Consider the following 23,646-nt stretch of genomic DNA (forward strand, 5'->3'; position numbering starts at 1 on the left):
ACAGTCAGCAGAATTAGCCTGCAATACTGCGTTCTAACCACTGTGCCACCAAATTTCTTGTTATATACATTGTACAATGTAATGAGAAATATATGCATATCTGAAATGGAACGCATTAAAGGCTAAAATAGTTAGGTCTAGCAACAAGAGTGAATGATTGCACATGGGAAAAATTAAGACAAGGACTTGAATTTGTGTACTTTGATAGACTGTTTACTACTAAAGATGGGAAATGATACAATGTGGCCTGTAGGACAAAATGCATATTTATCAATAGAAATTTAAATAATCACATATAAGAGCATGCTTTTGCCCATTTTTCTATAAAGAAGGAATCATCATGATATATTAAAATTGTACCATGAATGCAGTGGAAATGGGTTACTTAAAAAGAATGTGTGCTAAAGCAAGAACTGATAGAAAATGAACAGGAAGACTGAATTCAAAAGTGAACAGACTGCATAAAAGAATTATGTTGAAGCAGTTTGGTCATATCGAGAGAATGAATGTGGAACCAATTGCAAAACAATTACATAAAGAAATAGTAAATGGGTGGACAATAAGCAATGACCAAGAAAAAAAATTGGATGGAGTTGGTAAGATCCTCAGAAACAGAATTAAAAAGCAAGAGCAATATATGATGTAGTGATTAAAGCAAGAATGGTTTGCAATGTTAGACTATGGGGTTGGTATAATTTAATAACCTTATTTATTACTATTTATTATTCTCCTTTTCTTACGTTTTGCATAATATTGTTTACACTTTAGAGTAATGTAAACAAAAAAATGACAGTCAGTTTGCTGTAGTGGTTAAAGCATTAGGGTAGAAATTGAGATTCTGTGAGTTCTACTCCTGCCTTAGATAAAAGCCAACTAGGTGACTTTTCTCTTGTCGTTTTCTCTCAGCCCTAGAAAGAAGGCAATGACAAATCACTACTGAAAAACCTTGCAAGGAAACTGCAGAGAAGTATCCAATTAATCTCCGAGAATGAGACATGATTCTTCTTCATCATCAGAAGAAGAAATAATGTATGATAAAGCAAGAAATGATAGAAAATGCATGCATTTATGTGTGCAAAAGTGTGCAAGTAAGATTTTCTTGAAAGAAAATCCTGGTAGTATGACAAAACATAAGCATCAGTGCCCTCTTGTGGTAAAGTCTTCCTTTTGAAGTTAATGCAACTAGCTTCTTAATTGATGCAGATCAGAACTGGGTGGCTCATTCTTGAGGTGTTTTTTTTTTTTTTTGAGTTATTTTCTTGTGTTATTTGGTTCTTTTAGCCCCTTCTTACTCTATGTTATACTAATGCATTCGTTACCCAATGACTACAAACTAGATTTCTGGGCTTTACTGAGAGTTAGAGAAACAAATTATCTCTCAATGAATTGGAAAGAAATCGCGGATCCAATGCCTTTCACAGATGAATAGTTAGTTATTTAACAATAGCTTCACTTCTTCCCAAAAGGCAATTCTAAGAGGTTGTAATAGGAAGGTGAGATTTGTTCAACAGGGTCTTCCTTCTGGAGTTTCACAAGGTTTTATTTGTTCCCCTCCCCCAAACTCTGGGAAAGATAATCTGTTATTTGGTGATGATGCTTAGATTTGTATTCCTTTATCTAGCAATCACAATGTATCTTGCTGTTATTGTATGCAGACATCAGTAATTGCCATTGCAGGTTGAGCCAAAGATGCTGTGGAACTCTTGGCCAGTTGTGCAATGCTCTGGGATGATGTTTGGCCAAATCCCAAATGATTCTATTCCACTTTAACCTTAGATATTGTAGCACATTCCTCAGAAGTAGGTTTTCAGTTTTGATGATATCCTGGACCCATGACTGCCTTTAAAAATTCTGGGCAATTAAAGGCAATAGCCAGGAGGGCCTTCATCCTACCTCAGCTGGTATTCCAGTTGGAATCCTATCTGAGCTGAGAAGACTTATAACAGGAACCCAAATTTTTGGCACCAGCAAAACGAACTGGCGCAATGTGCAATTCATAGGGCTACCTTTGAGAACAACTATCCAAGTGCAAAATTAAGCTCTCTGTATGCTGGTCAGTGAAGTCACTTCAGTCTTACTATAATCTATATTGAAGTACTTTATTGGTTGTCAATAGAATCTGAATAAATTCAGGATGGTTTTAACCTTTTAACTAGGCATAGGTTACAGAGGTGGTATTCAGCAGGTTCTAACCAGTTCTGGAGAACCAGTAGTGGAAATTTTGAATAGTTTGGAGAACCAGCAAATCCCACCTCTGACTGGAGATTTTACAGTATCCTTCCCCTGCCACACCCACAAAGCCACGCCCACAGAACTGGTAGTAAAAAAAATTGAATCCCATCACAGATAGGTTACCTTCTCTGAGTAAATGCATCCTATCCAATGATCTCATGTGAGCTGGGAAAACTCTATGTTCACTGTCAAAGAAGTTATGTCAGTGGGGATCCAGGGTGCTCTCTCTCAATTTTGCTCACCCATTGCTCCCCACAGCTGTTCCTGCTCTCCCATCCCTGCTATAACATTATACATTTGGCATCATTTTGCACAGCAGTGAAAATTTAGGTATTTAATAGGATTTCAAGGATTTAAGATTTTCTACCCCCGTGGCACAAAGCAGATATGGCTGGATTTGATAATATTTTTATTAAATTATATTTATATTGTCTCTTATTGACTTTGACTTTTATATAGCCTTTGCTTTAATTTATTACTGTAAATCACTAAGCGTCAGACTGGCAGCATTTGAGCTAAAATAAATACACAGATAAACTAAGAAATAAAATTATAAATATGTTAGGTAGTTTTTAAATCCTTGTAAAACTATGTGCTTTTGTCAGACATGCCTCCATTCCAAACCCAAGAAAGAAAACCCCCGACTCCATTTTGGTAGAGAAGAGGTACTTTTACTGAGTTTGAAATGATAGCAATGAAATAAAAGCAAGATCTGAGACAGTAGGTGCGAAAGTTACATATAGAAAGTTTTCCCAATCCGCTCCCCCTGAGGGACCCACACTGAATAGCCAATCCCCATTTCATATGGTGCCACGTGTGGTGCATCTTCAGGTGTTTTCACCCATGTGGAATGCCAAGACGGTTGATCTTGACTGGGCATAAACAAGTCCATGCAGTTGTGCAGCAGCATCTCTCCCTTTTGGTTCACACATAAGCCATCATCTCTCCAGCTTGCTTCCACACCCAAAAGCCAATCTGATTCCCCCCTCCTCATTACTATGGCAGTTGGCAGCAAGCAATCATCAAAGCATCATGGAGACTGACATTTGGCCCTCCTGCAGTAGAGGTGTTAGCCCTGGAAAAAAAAAGCATAGTAGAAAACAGGCAAAATAGGAACAAAGCAAACATGAGATCATTTACAATAATACATTAAGGCATATCAAGGTATTTAAAGCAAGACAGGTGCACATGTTTAGGAGCCCTGACATCATGCTCGTTCACCCATTCAGACTAAGAAGGAGGAAAGTGTTTCCAGGCAACCAAATACTGAATTCTTCTCCTATATTTCCTGGAGTTCAAGATCTCTTTGACCTCAAAATGCTGCTCACCTTTGACAAGGAGGGGAACAGGAGGGGTAGTCTGGTCTGGCTGAAGAGAAGAGGTGTGTTATGGTTTCAGCAAACTAACATGAAACACAGGGTGAATCCTTCTAAGGATTTTAGGCAGTTCTAACTGTACCGTGAAAGGGTTTACAATCTGCACAATGGGGAAAGGACCTACATACTTAGGTCCCAATTTCTTTGACTTCTGTGTGGTCTGTAAGTACTTAGTGGACAAGAAAACTCTATCTCCAACTTGGTAGCTTTTCGGCAGAGCTCTTTTCTTGTCTGCCTGTTTCTTATGAGCTTTATGAGCTTTATGAGTGACAGGCCAGATAAGCTGAAGTTGCTCAATCCATTCCACCAGTGAAGGGGGTTGGGGCTTCTCCTGAGGAAGCTCTGGAATGGGTACAAAATCCTGACCAGAGGCTACTTTGAACAGGGTAAACCCAGTGCTACTATGGATGGAATTATTATAAGCGACCTCTGTAAACAGTAGTAAATCAGCCCAGTTATCTTGCTGATAATTTATATAACATCTGAAGTATTGTTTGTCAGAGTATATTCATGAACTGGAATAGAGCTTAGTAACAAAGACCAGCCAATGGGAGCTGAATTGGAAAGTGAAACTAGAAGTAGCCTGGACATGGCTTAGTTCTGCGCTCTCAGCTCTAAACTGAAACTAGTCTCTGATCTGAGCTCTGAAGCTGCTGTTTGTGTTTTGATTGTAACTCTCTACTGCATTGGAATAACCTACTTTGACACTGTACATTTACTTATATATTATTATGTATATAAAGAAGTTAATGAATCCTGCTGAATCAGTCATCTGTGTGTATTTTGTGGATTTGAATTTCTGCTGCAAATTCTAACATGTTATGGGCCCAGCAGCCCAGAACGCACAAAAAGACTGCATTGTAATTTAAGCTGAGAGAGGCTGCCTGTGTTTACAAGAAGAAACCAGGCAGAGAAAGCTTGCAGGATGGCTGAGGAAATTAAAGACTAGTTTGGGTCTACTATCTCATTTGGGTCAGAAGAATTATATTATATGGGCTGCAAAGATGGAATGTTTCCTGAGAGTTAAAGAACAGTGGGATATTATTGAAAACTCAACTCAAACGCCATTAGCTGCTGCAGATCAGAGGCATCTTAAGTTTAGAAGATGAACAGTTTATCAATGTAGCTGATTTAAAGACTACAAAAGAGGTCTGGTTGAAGTTAGGAAGTGTGCATATGAGTGTGTCTGCATACAATATTGTGCAATTATAAAGTGCGCACTACTATTACTGTTAATCTTCTCATCACTCCATATCACCCATCCCCTCCTACCAGGGGTAGGATTCTACCAGTTTGCACATATTTGCTAGAACTGGTTGTTAATATTCTAAGCAGTTCATAGAACCAGTTGTTAGAAGAAATTACTGGCCTAATCCTGTAAGGAAGGCAGGAAGGAAACATTCTGGTATTGCTTACAGAAACTGCCTCTCCGTTAACCCTTATTACATTCTTGGCAGGACTAGACTTCCTGTCTCAGGAACGTCTCTGGAGTTTTTTTCCCTTCCATTTTCCCTGGCACTTTTCTTGTGTGGAGTGACCATTCAAAGTTACAATGGCACTGAAAAAAGTGACTTATAACCATTTTTCACACTTACGACTGTTGCAGCATCTCCACAGTCATGAGAGGCCAGGCGAGGAGATGCGTCTCTTGATGTGAATGATATTGAGTTGGCCACACCCAGCCAATAACATGACCACCAAGCCATGTCCACCCAGTCATATGACCACCAAGCCATGCCCACCACCTAAGCCACACCCACAGAACCAGTTGTTAAAAATTTGAATCCCACCCCTGCCTCCCACTTGTGATTGTAGGACTGTAACTTTGTCGCTTGTATCCTTACGATTTATATTGACTGTTTCCTAGTATGATTTGATTGTTGATTATACCCTATGACTATCATTAAGTGTTTTACATTATGATTCTTGATTCTTAATGAATGTATCTTTTCTTTATGTATACTGAGAGTATTTACACTGAGACAAATTCCTTGTGTGTCCAATCACACTTGGTCAATAAAAGTATTCTATTCTATTCTATTCTATTCTATTCTATTCTATTCTATTCTATTCTATTCTATTCTCAAGAAAGTTATACAGAGACAGTCTGCAACCAGGAGAATCTCTGGAGCAGCTTCTTGTAAATATGCAAACTTTGTTTGTGGAGTTAGAACAGCATAGAATGCAGATTCCTGAATCTCAGAAAGTGCTGCTGATTTTGAACAGTCTAGATGACTTGTGGGACATTGTTTCTGCAGTATTTGAATGCAAACTAGAGCAGGAATTGTGTTTGGAGGCATTGAAAGCATGTCTGGTCGCTGAAGAAAAAAACACCATTTTCATAGCCACGAGGAAAACTTCCCGAGGAGGGGGCCCAAGGAGCAGAAAAATAAGAGCTATGGAAATTTCCACAAGCTGGCTGTTTACAGAGAAGAGAAAAACAGCAGAAGAGATCAGATTACAACCCAGCAACAGAGGTGGTGCTTTATCTGTGGAGAACAGACACACCTAAAAAAGGACTATTTGCAAAGGAAAAACTTTTTGCAAGGAAGAAATTATTTGCAAGACAGAAATTACTTGCAAGGAAGAAAATCAGCAGACTGACAAATTGCTGTGGCATAAGCCAGCAATTATAATACTAGAGATCAATGGTTAATTGACAGTGGAGCTAGTCAAACAATTGCTAATAATTCTAAATTGTTTTACAGGATGGATGGAACTGCAGGAGATGCAGTAGCCTTGGCAAATGGCAAAAAGGCTAAAGTCATTGGAAAAGGCAGTGTACAAATTTCATATCTGGAAACAATGCTCCTTAGTTGCTTTCATTTATAGGAACTCTCAGGTATTATGTTCTGTTCCATAAAGCACTGAAAGTGCCAGTTGCTTTTTATTATCTAGCAACTTTCCACTAGATATAACAGACAACCAAGTTCTTTTTCTGAATAGTTAGCAGGTTGCTTCTACACCATTGGCTTTGATCTTAGTTTCTCACATAATATGTTACAAATGAACTCTGGTGATCAATTGGATGAAGCAATAGTACTCATCAGTAAAAGAGTAGTTTACGATGTTACACATGACTTTATGTTTTACTATGTTCATTCTTTCAGGCAAAGCAATTGATACAAATCATGATATTGAAATAACTAAAACATGAATTGTGACACACAAAACAAACCCCAATGTTTCACAGGTGTGTATTTATGTCAGCTACACGAACCTAAATCATTTGGTTTGTGTTGTGATCAATATGTTATTTTTGCAGCAGTGATAAAAGGAAGAACTTATTGGTGAGAAAAATGCCTTGCTAGAAAAGGATTTTTAAAAAGCAAAGCTAATTTCTGTGCTTGCATATATAAACAATGTGATACCTTAATTTTATATAATTGTATGTTGCAAACGTGTGTGCGTGTGTGTGTGTGTGTGCATGCGTGCGTGTGTATACAGAAATGGTCAGTCCAGGAAGGAAGGCACCAGCTATTAGTGAGAGGATGCAGCCTCTGGGGAACAGACCAATGGTGGAATTTACAATCTAGACCAAATACCTTGCAAGGTACTATTAAAGATACTGTTTTGATGTTTTTTGCAACTATCCTCCATAGAAATCCCAAAGGCACTTTTTCAAGAGGCAATTGGACTTTCTGATTTTTCTTTGAAGATGTTCTGCTTCTCATCCAAGAAACTTCTTCACCTCCATAGAAATCCATAACAATTGTTTTCTGTCAGCACATGTAAGAGAAAGAAACTCATTTACTTTGTATTCTTAAAACAACCTAACTGTTTTGCAGGTTGTGTTTTCCATTAATTTCAACAGACATGAGTCCATCCTATTAGACGTATTTTCTATCTTCATCTTCAATATGATAGCATTCAGTTTTGAAGGTGAGGGAGCATATTCTCATCAGTTATTTATTCATTCAAAATGTCAGATTTATCACAACAAATATTAAAGAAGGTGTCATCTTAATAAAACCAAGCTAATAATTTCCAGACCTCTCCTGTTTCTAAGGTCATATAGAACATGTTTGGCTGCCGGAGAACCATAAAGGTTTTGTAAAGCATTTAAGGAAACATAGATATTGACTAGAATGCTAAGCATTTGGGTACTTCAGGAACTGAAACGCCTACATAGAGACTAATTTGATTTGATCTCTTTCTCTTCTGTTTCAGGTCTACTGCTTGTGTGGGATGATTGATGTTACTGATTGCCTAGGAAACTAGATGTCAGGATTCCAGCAATCACTCTAATTAAATCATGACTCTAGAGCCAAACTTCAAAAAACTTCAAAGGATTCATTAGAGGCAACATACTGGTACTGCCCTGTATGAAACCAACTCTGGCATATGTAATTTACAGTCACCTGTGACCCTGTTTCCTCCCTCCCCCCTAGGTGTCTCATAAACCAGATTCTCCAACTGAACACGTTCACAGGCTGGGTGTTGTCATTCACATTCTCCAATTAAATATATTTACAGGCAAAAACTCTGGTATTTTAGTTATACTCTTTTAAAAATCAGAGTTGAAATCGAGTTTTGCTTTCAACCGCTCTTCCAGAATTCCTTCCTCCCGCCCTACCCCCGCTTTTTATGGCAACTACTAAAACAGGCATAGGATTGTTTTGAGTTGACACTGGATATATTTTATTTAATGTCTTGCTTTCTTTTTGGAAATACTTGCACTTATTTAATTATTGGATTGCAATTAAAGTAATAAAATCCAAATATGGGCATTTTCTTTAGTAAAGTAAAGCATTCATTTTAATAAAACAATCAAGGTGTAAGAACTTTTCACCTGCCACAAAAAAATTAAAAAAACATGGCCTTTCTGTTACTTCGATGTTGACCATTCTCCTTTTCCAATTTGATTCTGAATGGAACGAAAAACTGTAAACTGATCATTTTATTTATTTCTTTATTAAATTTCTACCCACTCCCCCACAATTTTACCACCCGGCAGTTTACAACTATTTATGTTATCTTTGTTCTGTAACACATTTGTTTGTGTCAGTCCAATGTTTGATTCAGTCTTATTTGTGTCTATAAGCCCCTAAGATTTCCTATCACTTGCTGGTGGCCTATCATAGGAACTCGGGAACTAATGGAAGCTGGAAGTTAACTTGGGAAACATTTGCATGCCTTGGCTATCTTCTTGATATCGTATGCATGGCTGATCTAACAAAAATTTCCATGATTTCCATCAAGTGGGAATTTATTAGAATAACTCCAGGATTGATTCAGATTTCCATCTAGTTTTGGGAAGGGAAGATCTGAAATGTTTAAATTGTTTCATACAGTATCTATCCTTTCCCAGGTCCCTTCTTTTCAGCATTTCTAACACTGAAGGTTTTAATATAAAGAACTGGTTGGGAAATCCATGATACAAATCAGATTTCCTTTTCTGTGATCAGAAGTTTTTTTCCAATTACACTGAAGTTCCCATAGGATTTCAGCTTCAATATTTTATTTATAAATTATTCTATCTCCATTTTATTATTACTCATTTTGAGCACTATTTTAATGGAAAGCTGAAAATTATATATTTTGAATAGGTATTATATATTTGAAATCCATATTCTTATTGTGTTACATCCTAAGTAATCCTAAAACAATATGGGGAAAGTAGTTCTGTGGTTTGTTTCCCCAAACCAGAGAACCACTGACTACTTAAACTATGGATGAAGTAATCATGAAAATGTTATACCATGTGAAAATCTGGGAAGAAAAAAATTTACTTGTTCATGGACTCACCATCTATGTAAGTTGGTTCAGCATCATTATGCGATGTAAACTAGTCTATAATTTATATCTACTTGCTCATGTGTAAAATACTTTCATAGGCCAGCTGCTGATTAACCATAAATTCTATGCACAAACAAGAATCAGCAACCTTGTTATATGAAGAACAATGTGTTCCCTAGATAAAGCCTTAATTGCTTGAAATTGTTCTGGTATTCCACTTTAAAATGAGCTATAATGTCAGCAGGAGTATACCAATAGCTGTCTCCCGGAAACTTCTCAGGAAATATGAACCCTAAATAACATACAACAAAGTATGATAAAGAAGTTTATGAGTGGACCCTAGAAAACATGGTTAATAAAGCATACAGTATTTATTTCATTAGAATAATTTATCCCATGGTACTTATTTGTGTGTGTGACTTTTTCTCTCTGTGTGTGTATTTCTATCATGGTGGGGTCCAGGGGTGGGATTCTACCAGTTCGCACCTATTTGCTAGAACCAGTTGTTAACATTCTAAGCAGTTCAGAGAACCGGTTGTTAGAAGAAATTATTGGCCTAATCCTGTAAGGAAGACCGGAAGGAAACATTCTGGTGTTGTTTACAGAAACTGCCTCTCCGTTAACCCTTATTTCTTACGTTTCTTATTAAATATACATACACGACTATGAGCTATTCCAGATAATTAAACATAGCCAGGTTACTTTATAATTGAATTAAAAAACAAAAGTAGCAGTGTGATACACTTGCTTCAGATAATCATGTTAAAGTACAATTTTCTTATCTTAACATAATCTCAAATGCATTAAATTCACCCAAATAATTCTACTATAAAGTATAGAATACTGTGAAATTAATGATCACAGTGATAAACTACAATTACCAGTTATAATTACAGTGTATTAAACTTCACTATAAAAAGGAAACTTTCTAACATCTGTTGTTCTGTGCTTCACTCACTTATACTACTTTCTTATAATCAGTAATAATTTCCTTTATACTTAAAATATGTTGCGTCTTCCAGGAACATGGCAAACTAAACAGATCTTTCAAAAGGCAATTTGTTAGAAATAAATTATATTTTAAAAATTAAATCTGAGAACATTGAAAAATTGAGTTCCATTTAAACTTGCTACTTTGTTTACAATTTACAATGGCCATTTGCCATTCTTAACTAAATATAAATACAGTACGAATAAGTTTTACAGCACAGCTGTTTGCAGTTGGATTGCTATTGGATGTCAGTTGCCAATTTATCAAACTGTAATTGCATGCCAACTTTCAATTACTGACCGTTATTCACTCCATGTAACTGTTAGATCACCTGACTCATGTTTTCAGCTTTCCAAATCTCTCCTTAAAATTCATCCCTTCTATTCTATTAGCTCCTAGTCTGATAAGGATACAGAGGTACAGGGATAAAGGAATACAGGGGTAGGGATGGGGTAGGGAGCCAGTTTGGTGTAATGCAGTGGTGGTATGCTACCAGTTCAGACCGGTTCACTGAACCGGTAGTAAAAAAAAAAAAACTCCGATCAGCTGAAAGGAGGAAAAAAGCCTCCTACAATCAGCTGAAAGGATAAAAGACTGAAAAGCACATGGGGATCATTTCTTCATCCTCCCAGCTGATTGGTTTGCAAGGGGTGTACACATTAGGGGTGCATGCACATGCATGTGCGATCACCCATCGATCTGGTAGCAACTAAGGTAGGATCCCACTACTGTGTAGTGGTTAAGGTAACAAGCTAGAAACTAGTATGAGCTCTAGTCTTTGTCTTAGGTATAAACCCAGCTGGGTGACCCTGGGCCAGTCAGCATTTCTCAGCTCTACGAAGTAGGCAAACTACTTCTGAAAAAACTTGCCAAGAAAGCTGCAGAGATTGGTCCAGTCAATCACCAGGAATTAAAGTAGAAAGCATACACACATGTATACATATATGTGTATAGATATCAGGGCTATATCACATAATAGCCTGGGCATACATAGAATTGAAATAATCTAAAGTGCAATACTAGTGGACTGGTTAACCTAATATAATGTTGAAATATAGTTGAGAAATATGTCAAAACAAAACAAAGTAAGTTTAAATGATTCTGAAATATTAAAAACAGGCATATATGGTAATGATAATAATATATGGTAGTAAGTAATACACTTAATTTTTTTCAATCTACAAAGGACAATTATGTCAACACTTGGGTATTTACCATGTATATCCAATATACCTCAGATATATAAGTAAAGGAGACTCTTTAGAAGAGGAATCTGCAGTATGAAGATCTTTTGCATAAGCAGAACTCCTCACAAAATTCTTGTTTTCATTACTATTTTTCACTTATGCTAATAATGATTGTATCTGTTTCCATCTGTTTTAATAATTTACATCTTTTAGATTTATGGCTATAATACTCTTAGGAAGAAATATAGTATATAAAATGTCCTTCATTGCTTAAAAAAAGAATATAAAGTTTAAATATTCTGTAAGGGGGAAGTAACTATCTCTTTTTCTCCCCTGCCTATTTGGGCTAAAACCAGTATCATTCTACAAAAAATGATATTTTCTAACTGCTAATTTCAGCACTTTGCTAAAAGATCCATTACCCCTTTTGCAACTGGAGATCAACTAATCAAAACAATTGCTACTTACATGTTAATAGACTATTCACAACATGTAGGACTTCCATCTGAGTTACACCTCTACAATTACACAGGTACCAGATAACATATCGGCTTTGGCCTATTCTCTGCACAGAGCACAAATTACTTTAATGGACTCATCAGTTTACAGTATACTAAGCTTTCATCATCTGTTCTCTTACTAATTGAATGCAAAAGAAACATACTTCATAATTGCATTTGAATAGTAAAAAATAAGGGATTTGAATGCATATTTAAAATTTTGCATCTGCTCTGTAATTGTTGCCATCACAAGCTTTTATCAAGAGAGAACAGAAGGAGAGGAAACTGGCAAGTTGTTAATTTTTCTGGCAAGGATGATTTACTGGCATAACAAGTTTACTATTTATAGGTAAGGGAACTGAAAACTCAAGTTATACTATTTATGAGTTAGGGAACTACAAACTCAAGGTAAGTAATTATCTCAGAATACATGAGACAATGAAGAAATACAGAGAACTAAAAATATTATTAAATCTGCTGTCATACCCAGATATGGTGGTCTTTCACCCTGGGGATGAAAGACAAAGAAGTAGAGGAGAAATCTCTCAGTGTAATGTACATGAGGTGAAGTGGTAGAGACAGGAGACAGGAGTGGCATGGCATGGCAGTCAGGGTGAGGAAGAACTCCAAGGGGAACCAGACAAGTAGGAGGACCTGGTGGAAGAAGCCAAAAGGATACTGAGAGATGCCTTTGGGAATCAGAAAGCCAAAGAACTCCTTGCCCAGTTAGCAGGACCTCGAACTGTGCTGAATCAAGGTGGCAATTTCATCTGGATCCGATCCGGCCCAGGCAGCCCCACCACCAGGTGGATGCATTATATCTGGGGCTCTCCCAACCATAGTACCATCTAGTTGGCAAAATGCTATGGGCACCTTCAGTTGTCAGAGCCTTGGTCCCAGTTTCTTCACTACCTCAAGACTCACCAGGTGTCTGGTGCAGCTCAAGTGAAGTAAAGCCAACACCTTTGCCTGGGTGCCTGATGATGGAAGATTCAGTTTGACTGGGATGGTTCTCAGGACGAATTACCAGGAGGTCATCATCAGCATCATGGATACTCCTCTCTGGGGTTGCTAGAGTTCACCGATCTTCATAGCGCAGGGGGGACAACAACTAGATGTCTTCAATTGCCTCTAGCGCCATTTCAGAAGGCCTTGGGGTGGACTTTTCCCCCTTCTCCCCTGCAGTGCTGCCAGGTTTTGGGGTTACTTTGGCAAGTCAGCAGTCGGCGGGCCAATATCCTTCCTTTCCACTCTTGAAGCATCCTGTAGGTGCTTATTTTGTTTTCTTTTTGTGTTGTACAGGTAAGCTTCAAGAAGTGAGGGGAGCTGTTTGGTGCTGATGTTGCATCTGGGCATTCTTGGAGTGTCCTTCTTCACTAGGGAGGGTGAATGGCTCCATCTGCAGGCATTGTGGCTGCAGGATCTGGTCAGGTCAATTTCCACCTCCTTGCTAACACATATCATTGATGCAGGGTATGTGTGTGGGGGCTCCCCACAAGATGTTGTATACATTATTGTTGAACCCATCTTGGAAGCATTCTATCAGGATATCTTCCAGTCAATTGGTGAGTCAGTAGGCCAGCTCACAGAATTCTTGGTTGTAGGCTGCCATCCCTCTGCAACTCTGATTGATGGTTTTGATGCGAGTTTGTGTGAATGGGTCTTTGAACAGAGCCATCATGAACCATTCAAAGTTTCAGAGCTCTGGCACATTACCAGTGTGTAGGGAGGCCCTGAAAGGCACTCCACTGTGGTGCCTACTAGGGCCATAGTCATGCATCTGACCTGGGCTGCTTTGCTAACCAGGTCTTCTCCATATTCTTGCATATAGTTCCACATCCGAGTGAGGAAAAATCCCAGTTGCTTAGGGTGTCCCCCACACTTCAAACCCAGGGAATGGGGCTTTGGCATTCCCTGTCTCAGGAGGATGCTCCCCCCTTGTGGAAGGGTTTGTGCTGCTTGAGCAGCTGGTGGTGGGGCTGCTTGGGCCAGAGCATGTCCAGATGAGATTGCCACCCTCCCCCCCAGCTGTGGCCACTTGTGCTACAGCACCATCTTCTGCTGGCCCTGGGCAAGCTAATTGGGTTTAGCCATCTGGGCAAGAAGTTTTTGTCTCACTGGTTCCTGAAGGCATCTCTCAGTACCCTGTGGGTTTGTTCCAACAAGTCTTCCTGTTTGTCCAGCTCTTCTTCACTCCGACCACCATATTGTTCCTGTCCCCTGGCTCCATGGTTCCCCCAGTGTACATTATACCAAGGGCTTTCTCCACTTCATTTTCAACCCCCCAGGGTGAGCAACCACCAGGTTTTGTGCTCCCTTGCCAATGCTCACATTCCTCAGATATTCAAGCTCCTCTTTAGGGCAATGCAGTTTGGCAAGGGGGCCTCCACGAGCTCCAGCTTCTTCCAAACCACTTTTGTGGCTTGTCATTTTTTTGCTCGGTCCCCTTGGTAGACATTGGTCTGACTGCTTCAACAGAGCTTGCCTACTGTCAGACTGGCCAAAGAATGACCCTTGACTCCATAGGTATTAGACAAAAGGTATTTTTTACTAGAAATGCTGAGTGTAGCATGAGCGAGGCAAGCTCTGAAAACAAAACCTTGTGAAAATCATATATTGAAAGCAATCCCCAATGTCCCACACCCTCCTCCTAGGTCCAATCAGGTCCTGTTCTGATGTTTTGGGAATCTGGTGCCTCTGGCACTGTGATAAATTCCTTTCCTAGGACCAATATCCTTGAAGGCAGGAAGATGGCTCAGTGTGGCACCTCTGGTTCCTGTCAGTGTCCATATCCCCCAATTTCCCATAGCATTCTTTCACATCTACAGCACTCTGCCCCTCCCAAATACCCCCTCTGCCATGGTTATGGCAAGATTGCACCACCAAAATCCTCTCTGGGGCCAAAACCCAGTATTCTATAATCCCCTTGAGAGCTGGGTGAATTCCGTACATTCATAGACAAAAACCTACAATGTGGGTTCATCCAGGCAACTAGGCCTCAGATTCCAGATCCTAGTTCTATTTTGAGAAAAGAAAGGTGTCTCCCTCCATTTGTGTGTGGATTATTGTGGGCTTAATGTAGTTTGTGTGGAAAATATGTACCCCCTGCCACCCATGAAGGACATGTTAGTCCACTGAGTCAAAGGGAAAATTTCTGCAAAACTAGACTTATAAAAAGACAATTACCCTGCCAGGATTAATGAGAGGGACGAGTGGAAAACAGTGTTCAACTGCCCTCAGGGGTGAAAAGGAGGCTTACACAGTCCAATGGGCATTACTGACCTGGCAAAATTTCCTGGAAGGGTCTAAACACCCATTTTAAGTTTGGACAGATCATAAGAACTTGGAAGCTTTACAAGCCTCATGGAAATTGTCCCTTGAGCAAGCCCTCTGGGCACAATACTTCAACTGCTTTATCTTGTGCTATATCCTGGGGGGAAAGATTTCCTAGTGGAAGTCCTGTCCCAATTACCACAATACAACAGTGCAAGGTCCAAAATCATCCAAACAGTCATTGTGTCAAACCAATTGGCAGCAGCAGTAATCATGAGAGGCCAGGGCAAAACCGAGCCAGGCATCCCATGTGAAATAATAGACAAACCGTAAGGCCCAGACTCACTCCCCTTCAAACGATAAGAATGAACTTCTGAAAACTGGGTATTTCAAAAAGAATTCTTTATTGAAAAGGAAGATATCCAGTTGATAGTCAAATCAGGGTCTAATACGCCTCCAGGCATGCAGCATAGATAAAGGGGGTTAGACTTCCAGTTTGAAGGGCTTCGGCGACAGACAGAAATCCGCGATCGTGCGTGGTTTCTGTCTGGGCTCACCGCTGGAGCGCCCCGAGCCGGCTGGTTTTGGGGCAAAGCCACCCCGTAGAGGTGGTGAAGAGGGGGTCGAGGAGAGCTGCATCTCTCCTCCTCAGCTGGCCATTACTCCCATTCCTGAAGGCGGCTGTAGCGGTGGTCAGAAATGGTCACCACAAAGGAGAACTTGACCGGAAAAGAATGTGCAGGCGGAAGATAAGAAGTGAAAGTTTTGGCTGACCAGGTTAAATTGTAAAAGCAACAACTAAGGTACCTTGGAATTTAAACTTACAAAAAAAAAACATCGCTCCCAAAGAAGAGTCGGAAGCAGCGAAGGAAAGTGAAAAGGGAAAGGTTTGGCTTTTTTTTTCTTCTCTCTCCTTCCCAATACTGACAACTAAGAGACTTAAATAAGAAATCAGAAAAATCCGCGTTGACATCAATAGGCAATTAAGCTGAAAATAAAACAAAATACCAAAGGGGTAATAAAGATTTCTGGACATTAAAAATTTTCTTTTTCATAAGCAGGAAGGGAGGGAAAAAGAATTAGGGCAGGATCTGGAAGAGGGAGGAGACTGCCTGGAAATAAAAAGAATCTAAAGTAAAACTTCAACAAGACTTCTAAAAGATACATTTTAACTGAAACTTTGCAACTAAATAGTAACCCCAGGAAGAGAAAGTGAAAAAAAAGGGCAAAAAAGAAACAGCTTGCGTGTATTTGGATTATTTGGTGATCTTTGGATTCTTGGTTATTATATTTGAATGACTAAAATCAATTGGGTGGTTGTTTAAAAAATTATACAATGGCACCACTTCTGGATGAATTGAAAATGGAACTTAAAAAGTACAAAGAAGATGCACAAGAAGGGAAGGGTTCTTTTGGCTTCATTTTTCAATTCTTAGAAATTGAGATTTGGAACTATGAGAAACAACAAGAAAAGACTGCAAAACAAGAAGACTGGGACGAAGAAGAAGCCATCTTTAATGAACAAGTAATTCTATCTGGGGAAGAAAAAGGAAAGGGGGGAAAGAGAATGGAGAATTTAAGAGTTAAAAAAACAACCAAAGAAAAGAAAAATAATTCGAAAAATAAGTATAATACTGGAAAGCAACAGAAAAGGGGAATACAGAACATCCCTATGTACTCTAAATAAACATTTTTTTCCATTATTTTCCAATTCACATATTTCTTTCTTTCCTGTTCCTGTTCCTCATTACCTCTCTTCCCTTGTATTTTCCAATCCTTTTCTCCCTCTTTATATCTTCCTTCCCCCTTTTATTTTTCTGCTGTTTCTTCCTGTCTTTCCCATTTTTACAGGTATTCCCCCTTTTAGTTACTTTTTGGAATCTCCTATTTTTACCCCCCCCCCACTTTTTCCCTCCTCTTTGTTGTATTCTTTGCATTAATTGTCTATTTAAAATGGCTTCTTCTTGATCTTGCCCCTCCTTCTCTGAAGTTTCTTCTTCATGTTCTTCAATCGCCATTTCCATGGCTTTTAACACCGAGCAAAATGATTCACCTCTTGCATCTAGTAGTTCTTTCATATTTTTAAGCATCATTTTTAATTCCCACAAAGATATCATCATTACACTCTCTTGTATCTTATAATTTTAAAATCCACAAAGCAGCTTCTCTTTTTCATTTTTCTTCTTCAGGCTTTCTGAATTCACAACTATTCCAACACTGAATTTATATCAAAGTCACCAAATTAGTCCAGCAGTTCGTTTTTTCTTCAACTTTCACTTTCTGGGGTACTTATATTATTGTTTCAATATTTCCTTTTTATCGTATCAAGTCACGTTCATAGAGAAACAGAGTTTTTTCTTTATATTTTCCAGTTTAAATTTTTGTCCACAAGATGGCACTCTCCGTTGTACAAAGTCCTCACCCTTTTTTCCTCCCCCTGTTTGATTGTTAGGGGCTTTCCGAGCCTCAATATTCCAAAACAATCAAGTCTCCATTTTGTATATTTCCCCCTTCTTTTTAATACTCTTAAATCCAGCTTTAGTTTAGGCCTGTTTATTGCCAATTTATTTTAATTCAGTTTATTTACGTTTCTTGTTCTGGCTTCTTCCTCTCCTGGTTTGAACCCCGTTCAGCTGTCAAAGTTAATATCTCTCTTTTTCCCCCCTTCCCTTTTTAATTCCACCACTTTCTTTTCTTTCTTAAAAATTCTTAAAGCATCAGTCCCAGGGTACCTTTTATTTAGTTGTTGCGCCAATTTGTCCCGGTTCTTATGTTGTCACACCTCCTTCTTACTCCTACACAAATCTTAGTCCAACAGCTGGGAAATTTTTAAAGAAATAATGCAGGGCTCCATAAATTGAAGTACTTTTGTCTCAAGTGATTAGGAAAAATGATAAAATTAGAATGTTATAATTTAAACAGAATCTACAGAGAGAGAAAAGATATCTAACTTATTATCATCAACTATATGTGATTACTTATTCTTTTGACATTTTAACAAAATTACAGACCTAGTTTCTTTTTTGACATTAAAACATTTATCATTTCCATCTATACAGACCTTTCAAAGATAGTCTACTCTCCCAGGGAGCCTCTTCTAAAATTAGTATCTTGCCTAGGGGTGGGATTCGCACCATTTCGGTAGAACTGATTGTTACAATTCTCGGTAGTTCACAGAACTGGTAAAACGGGCCATGGCTGGCCCTGCCCCTCTTCACCTGCTTCTCCGCTCCCTGTCCAGTCAGTCCTTATCACATTATTTTAAATATGTTTTAATAATATAATAAAAACAGAACAGATACTAAAAACATAAATAAATACATAAATGAATTTTTTGTTACACTACTGTTATTGTTACATGTTGACACTTATGTTTTTTCCTAATAGGAAGAAGCTAAGGAATAACAAACAGAAGTATCAACATGTAGCAATAACAGTAGTGTAACAAAATAATTTTAACTAAAATCCTCTTTGTATTGACAAATTTATAATTCTGTTAATTATATCAACATGTTTATAATTATCAACCCTCTTTGTATTTAATTCATACATAGCAATGATTATTCTTCACCTAATTTCTACCTCTTATCTCTATCCATTTCTACACATTGTAATTTTTTTATTTCATTTTCATCTATAGGGATCTCTTCATTTTTCCACTGTTGTGCAAACATAATTCTAGCCGCTGTTAACACATGTAAAATTGTATTGTATTGCATTGCATTTTATTGTATTCCCTTTATTTATGTGGGTACCAACACAAATATTTCTGGTTTTAAAATTTAAATCTATATGTTGCTTTACCATTTTATCTAACCTTGACACTACATACTCTTGAACAGCTACTTGAGTTGAGTACAAGCAGAGGCCAATACTGAACCTAATTCCTATATTCCAGTTTTTAAAACTGAGGAATACATTTCAGAAAAAGAATTAAATATTGCTCTGTGACTGTGCCTATGAATTTCATTCTTAATTTAACTTCTTAGATGATTTTGTACTATATCTTTTTTTACTATATATATCTGCATAAGGCTATAAAAAGCTTTAGTACATTTTTAAGATGCAAAGTCTAAAAAGCTTAGGTGACTAAACGTGGCTTCCCTGGCTTCTCTCTCTCTGCTATAGAGAGAGCATTCCGTTAGGGATTGTTGGTCCAGCTAAGTAGTCTTGGCTAGGGAAAGATTTTTGTGCTGGCACAAAATAACAAACTCCCTTGGTTTGTTAATTGTATTTTCATTTTAAGTTTCAATTTTTCAATTAATGAATTGTAATTATGAAAATATCAGCCATTCTTTTATAAACACAGTGCCACATCTTTTTTATAGACTGTCATTTTCAAATCCACTTTCAGTTCCATATCAGTCTTGTCTGGTGAAACTTGTTCCTCTTAGAAAAAAAATGAAAGAGCATTTCTCATCTAAAGCTCACAACATTTGCACAGAGAAGTTGAAGCAATTTGAGCAGGATGTAATAAGCAAAGGACTGGATAAGATGACTGAAAAATATTTGGGTAGTACATGTAGAGTGTTTAGTACATTGTACAGTCTGGCACAAACATGCAGAACATTTTTATATATAGAAGATCTTAGAGAATTGCAAATTAAAAATGGTTTAGATTTGAGAATAGGATTGCATTCACGTAATGTAAAGCTGCAGTTGCAAAAGACATTAGGAAATATTTATTTACCAAAATTATTGAAAAAACTCACAAAATCTGTTTGATCATTGATGAAGCCTCAACAATATTTTCCAAACCAGTTTTTATACTGTACTTAAAAGTTGAGGATCCAGTTTTCTCAGCAACAATTTTCCTTGAACTAGTAGAATTGGAAAAACAAGATGCAGAGACAATATGTTGTTCACTTATGGAAAGTTTGAATAATGTTGGGTTTAATAAGAACTATCTAGAGAAACATTTAATCAGATTTTGCTCTGATGGTGCCAGTGCTATGCTTGGGAGAAAATCTGGGGTAAGCTAGCCAAAGACTTTCCAAACATTATAATATGGCACTGCTTAAACCATCATCTGCAATTTGTTTTAGATGATATTATTAGAGAAATCAAGCAAGTAAATCATTTTCAAATATTTATTGATAAAATATATTCTATTTTCCATCAATCCAGTAAGAACCTAATTGAACTTAACAAAATCTCCGAACAACTTGAAATTGAAATTATAAAGATTGGTAGAGTTTTTGGACCAAGATGGGCTGCCTGTAGTTTAAGGTCAACCCTAGCTGTGTGGCGTGCTTATCCAGGTTTTTTTATTCAAATTAAAAATACCCAGGTGTGGCTGCCCATCTTGAAAATACGTATTTTCTCACTGATTTGGCCTTGATGATTGATGTCCTAACTGAAATATCCCTTCTTTCTAATGCACTGCAAGCCAGAAACATACACATTATAAAGGCTAAAAAACTTGTGGTAAGATCAATTAAATCATTTGAAATGCTTATAAAGGAAAAGGGTGCATATGAAAAAAGGTTGATTGATTAATTACTTCAGAAACCTTTAAAAATCTAAATTTTGTACAAATCATCAATTTGTGGGACTTCCTCTTGAAAGACTTGTAGAAAGCATTGTAACTAATTTGAAGAAAAGATTGATGGGTTGTGAACATTTAAAAACAGGTAGACAATTTAAAGACACTGATAAATTAAAATTTCTAAATTATTTGGATCCAGATTACTGGAACATTGAAGTAGTGGTGGTTCCATGGAAAGCAGCTGAAGAATAATTGGTTGCATTTGGTGAAACTTTTCCATTATGAAATTAATATTAATGATTATCTTGATTTCATAGAAAATGTTTTATTCAGAAAAATATACAATTCCTGGCAGCATTAAAAAGGCTAGAGATATTGTCAGGACTATTGCAGTCAGATGAGCAGAAGTGGAAAGGGGTTTCTCGCAGATGAACATAATATGTTCAGAGAGCAGAAGTCACCTAATGGTTTCCAATGGAACAAACCTTCTGACTATCAGTCTAATTGGCTTACCTCTGCAAGAATGGGACCCTATTCCTATAGTAAAAAAATGGTTACGGGCACATCACACAGCTGATTATGCTCACGTCAAACAAAAGAAAACTGCAACTGAGGACACCAATAAAAAAGCAATTTGGCAGTACTTTAAATAACAGTTTTATTGTTTTTTGTAAAGTTTTGTTATGTAATAGTTTTGATTAATATTTTAAAACATTGTAACAAAATTTAGTTTTGTGTACCTTTTTATTATTTAAGCATTAAAGATATGAAATAATAAATTACCTTTTGTTTTGGTATATCTTTTTTTATATTTTAAAAAAGTCATTAGGGCAAAGAAGTGATGTTGAGTTGGCCATGCCCAGCTGGTCACATGACCACCAAGCCACACCCAGCTGGTCACATGACCACCAAGCCATGCCAAGCCAGTCACGTGACCACCAAGCCACACCCACAAATTAGGCCATACCCCAAGAACCAGTTGCTAAGAAATTTGAATCCCACCTCTGATCTTGCCTAGTGGTGCCTTCAACTCTTCAATGGTCATGTACAGAACACTGCACTTGCAGAACTGAACACTCTTTCCAAACTCCTATGAATATCAACTTTTTCTTCATACACTGACTGATAGAGCCACTTGTTGACTATTTTGTATAAGTATTATTGAAACTTTCAGTTTTCTAAATAGCTGAATTTGGATACTTTATTATACTTTTGAAAATTCTAACTTTGAGGGCAGAGCTGACATTGCGGCAGCACAATGAAAATCTCTAGGGGCTCCTAGAGAGAATGTTGATATCCTGAAAGCCAGTGGTCCCTTGGACCTAAATTGTCTTGGAGAGACAATGATTGAGGAGAGGACACTCTGCTGATCCCAGGGATACCAAATATCCCTGATAGTTCGAAAGATAGCCTCTCCAGCCAATTCGAAAGGAAAGCAGTCATTGTGAACTACTACAAGGCTGGGACAGACACCAGTGGAAAGAGAGAAAGTGAAAGCATGGTCGATTTGGGTGAGAATTTTCTATTTACTGATTAACTAAAGAAAAGAGCCCCCTGGAAAAGAAAAGGGTGAAAAGAAAGCCAACTTTTAAAAAGGTGGGTGGTAATAAATCCCCCCCCCCAACAAAGCTGCGAGGAGAGCGGTTTATAGCAGAGGAAGCCATTCATCACGGAGTTAAAAGACAAACCTTTTTTTCTGCAATTATTTTTAACTGGACTGGACTGGATTGGATTAACTGAACTAATTGAAGGAAATAAGAAGAGAATTAGGCCATATCAATTTGGAACTGATTTTTGTCTTTATTTTCTGACTTTTTAAACTTTTAAACTGTTTAAATTGCCTTCTTTTTCTATCCTTAAAAAACTTATTAAGACTTATAGGGAAGCTTAATTATTTAAATCAAAGGAAAACAGCGTAACAGCACCATTTATCAGAGGGGGAAATTGAATCTGTAAAATACCAAAAAAATTAATCTTAAAAATTGAAGATGGAAGGAAGAATAAAGCAAACTTTTCTAAAAAAAAAAAAAAAAAAGCAGAAAATTGGATTTTGTGATTGGACAGGATTTGGCTTTGGATAAGCATTATTTAAAATGCTGTAATTGATTTGCAAAAAGCAATACATATTTAACTTTTTGAAATATTGGCAAATTTGATAACAAAGACTAAAGAGATGTTGAAAAATGGTGGAAAGTGGAAACTGATTTAAGAGTGCCACCTCCTGTCAAAAATAAATAAATACTGTAGATCCCAAAAGTTTTGAAAAGACATGATTTAAGAAGAATTGAAAGAAAGAATTAAAGGAATTATACTAATAAAAGACCCCAGAAAGTCATAATATAAAACCTAACTGGTGGAGAAATCTAAAAAGATATCACACTGGGATTACTCAAAAGTTAGACTGATCAACTGTGGGATATAAAGTTTGCTAGATGTTGGATTTATAGTTTGAAAAGTGATGCTGGTCTGAATAAAAGACTGTTGGACAATTGAATAGAAGAAATAGACAAAATAAAAACAAAGATGAGTGGAACAGGTAAAGAAATTGTGTTGGAACTACAGGCTATAAAAGATACTATGAAAAGAGGATTTGAGGACATTTTGAACAAAATACAGAGCATGGCAGAAGAGCTCAAAATGGAGATGCAAGCAACAAGAAAACAAGAGATACGGGAAGAGGAGGAGCTAACTGAAAAAAACAACCAGAAAAATAGAACAGATGGAACAATAAATAAAAAGAAAGAATAAAAAGGAAATAAAACTTAAAATGATGATGATTGATGCAATAAACCAAGGGGAGAATATTCTAAGGGGGAATGGAATTACAGAGAGAATATTTTGAGAGGATAGGGGTAAAATT

The 23,646-nt window shown here is 37.4% G+C and overlaps 1 pseudogene; it reads left to right on the plus strand.

Annotated features, from left to right (window-relative positions):
* The first annotated feature begins 502 nt into the window (after positions 1-502).
* On the plus strand, positions 503-20,797 carry LOC148130164 (E3 SUMO-protein ligase KIAA1586 pseudogene; annotated as a pseudogene).
* The last annotated feature ends 2,849 nt before the right edge of the window (positions 20,798-23,646 follow it).

Source organism: Notechis scutatus, chromosome 6, assembly GCF_049901735.1.
Source record: "Notechis scutatus isolate UNSWTSFEM ecotype Mainland chromosome 6, rNotScu1.2, whole genome shotgun sequence".
Taxonomy (NCBI): Eukaryota; Metazoa; Chordata; class Lepidosauria; order Squamata; family Elapidae; genus Notechis; species Notechis scutatus.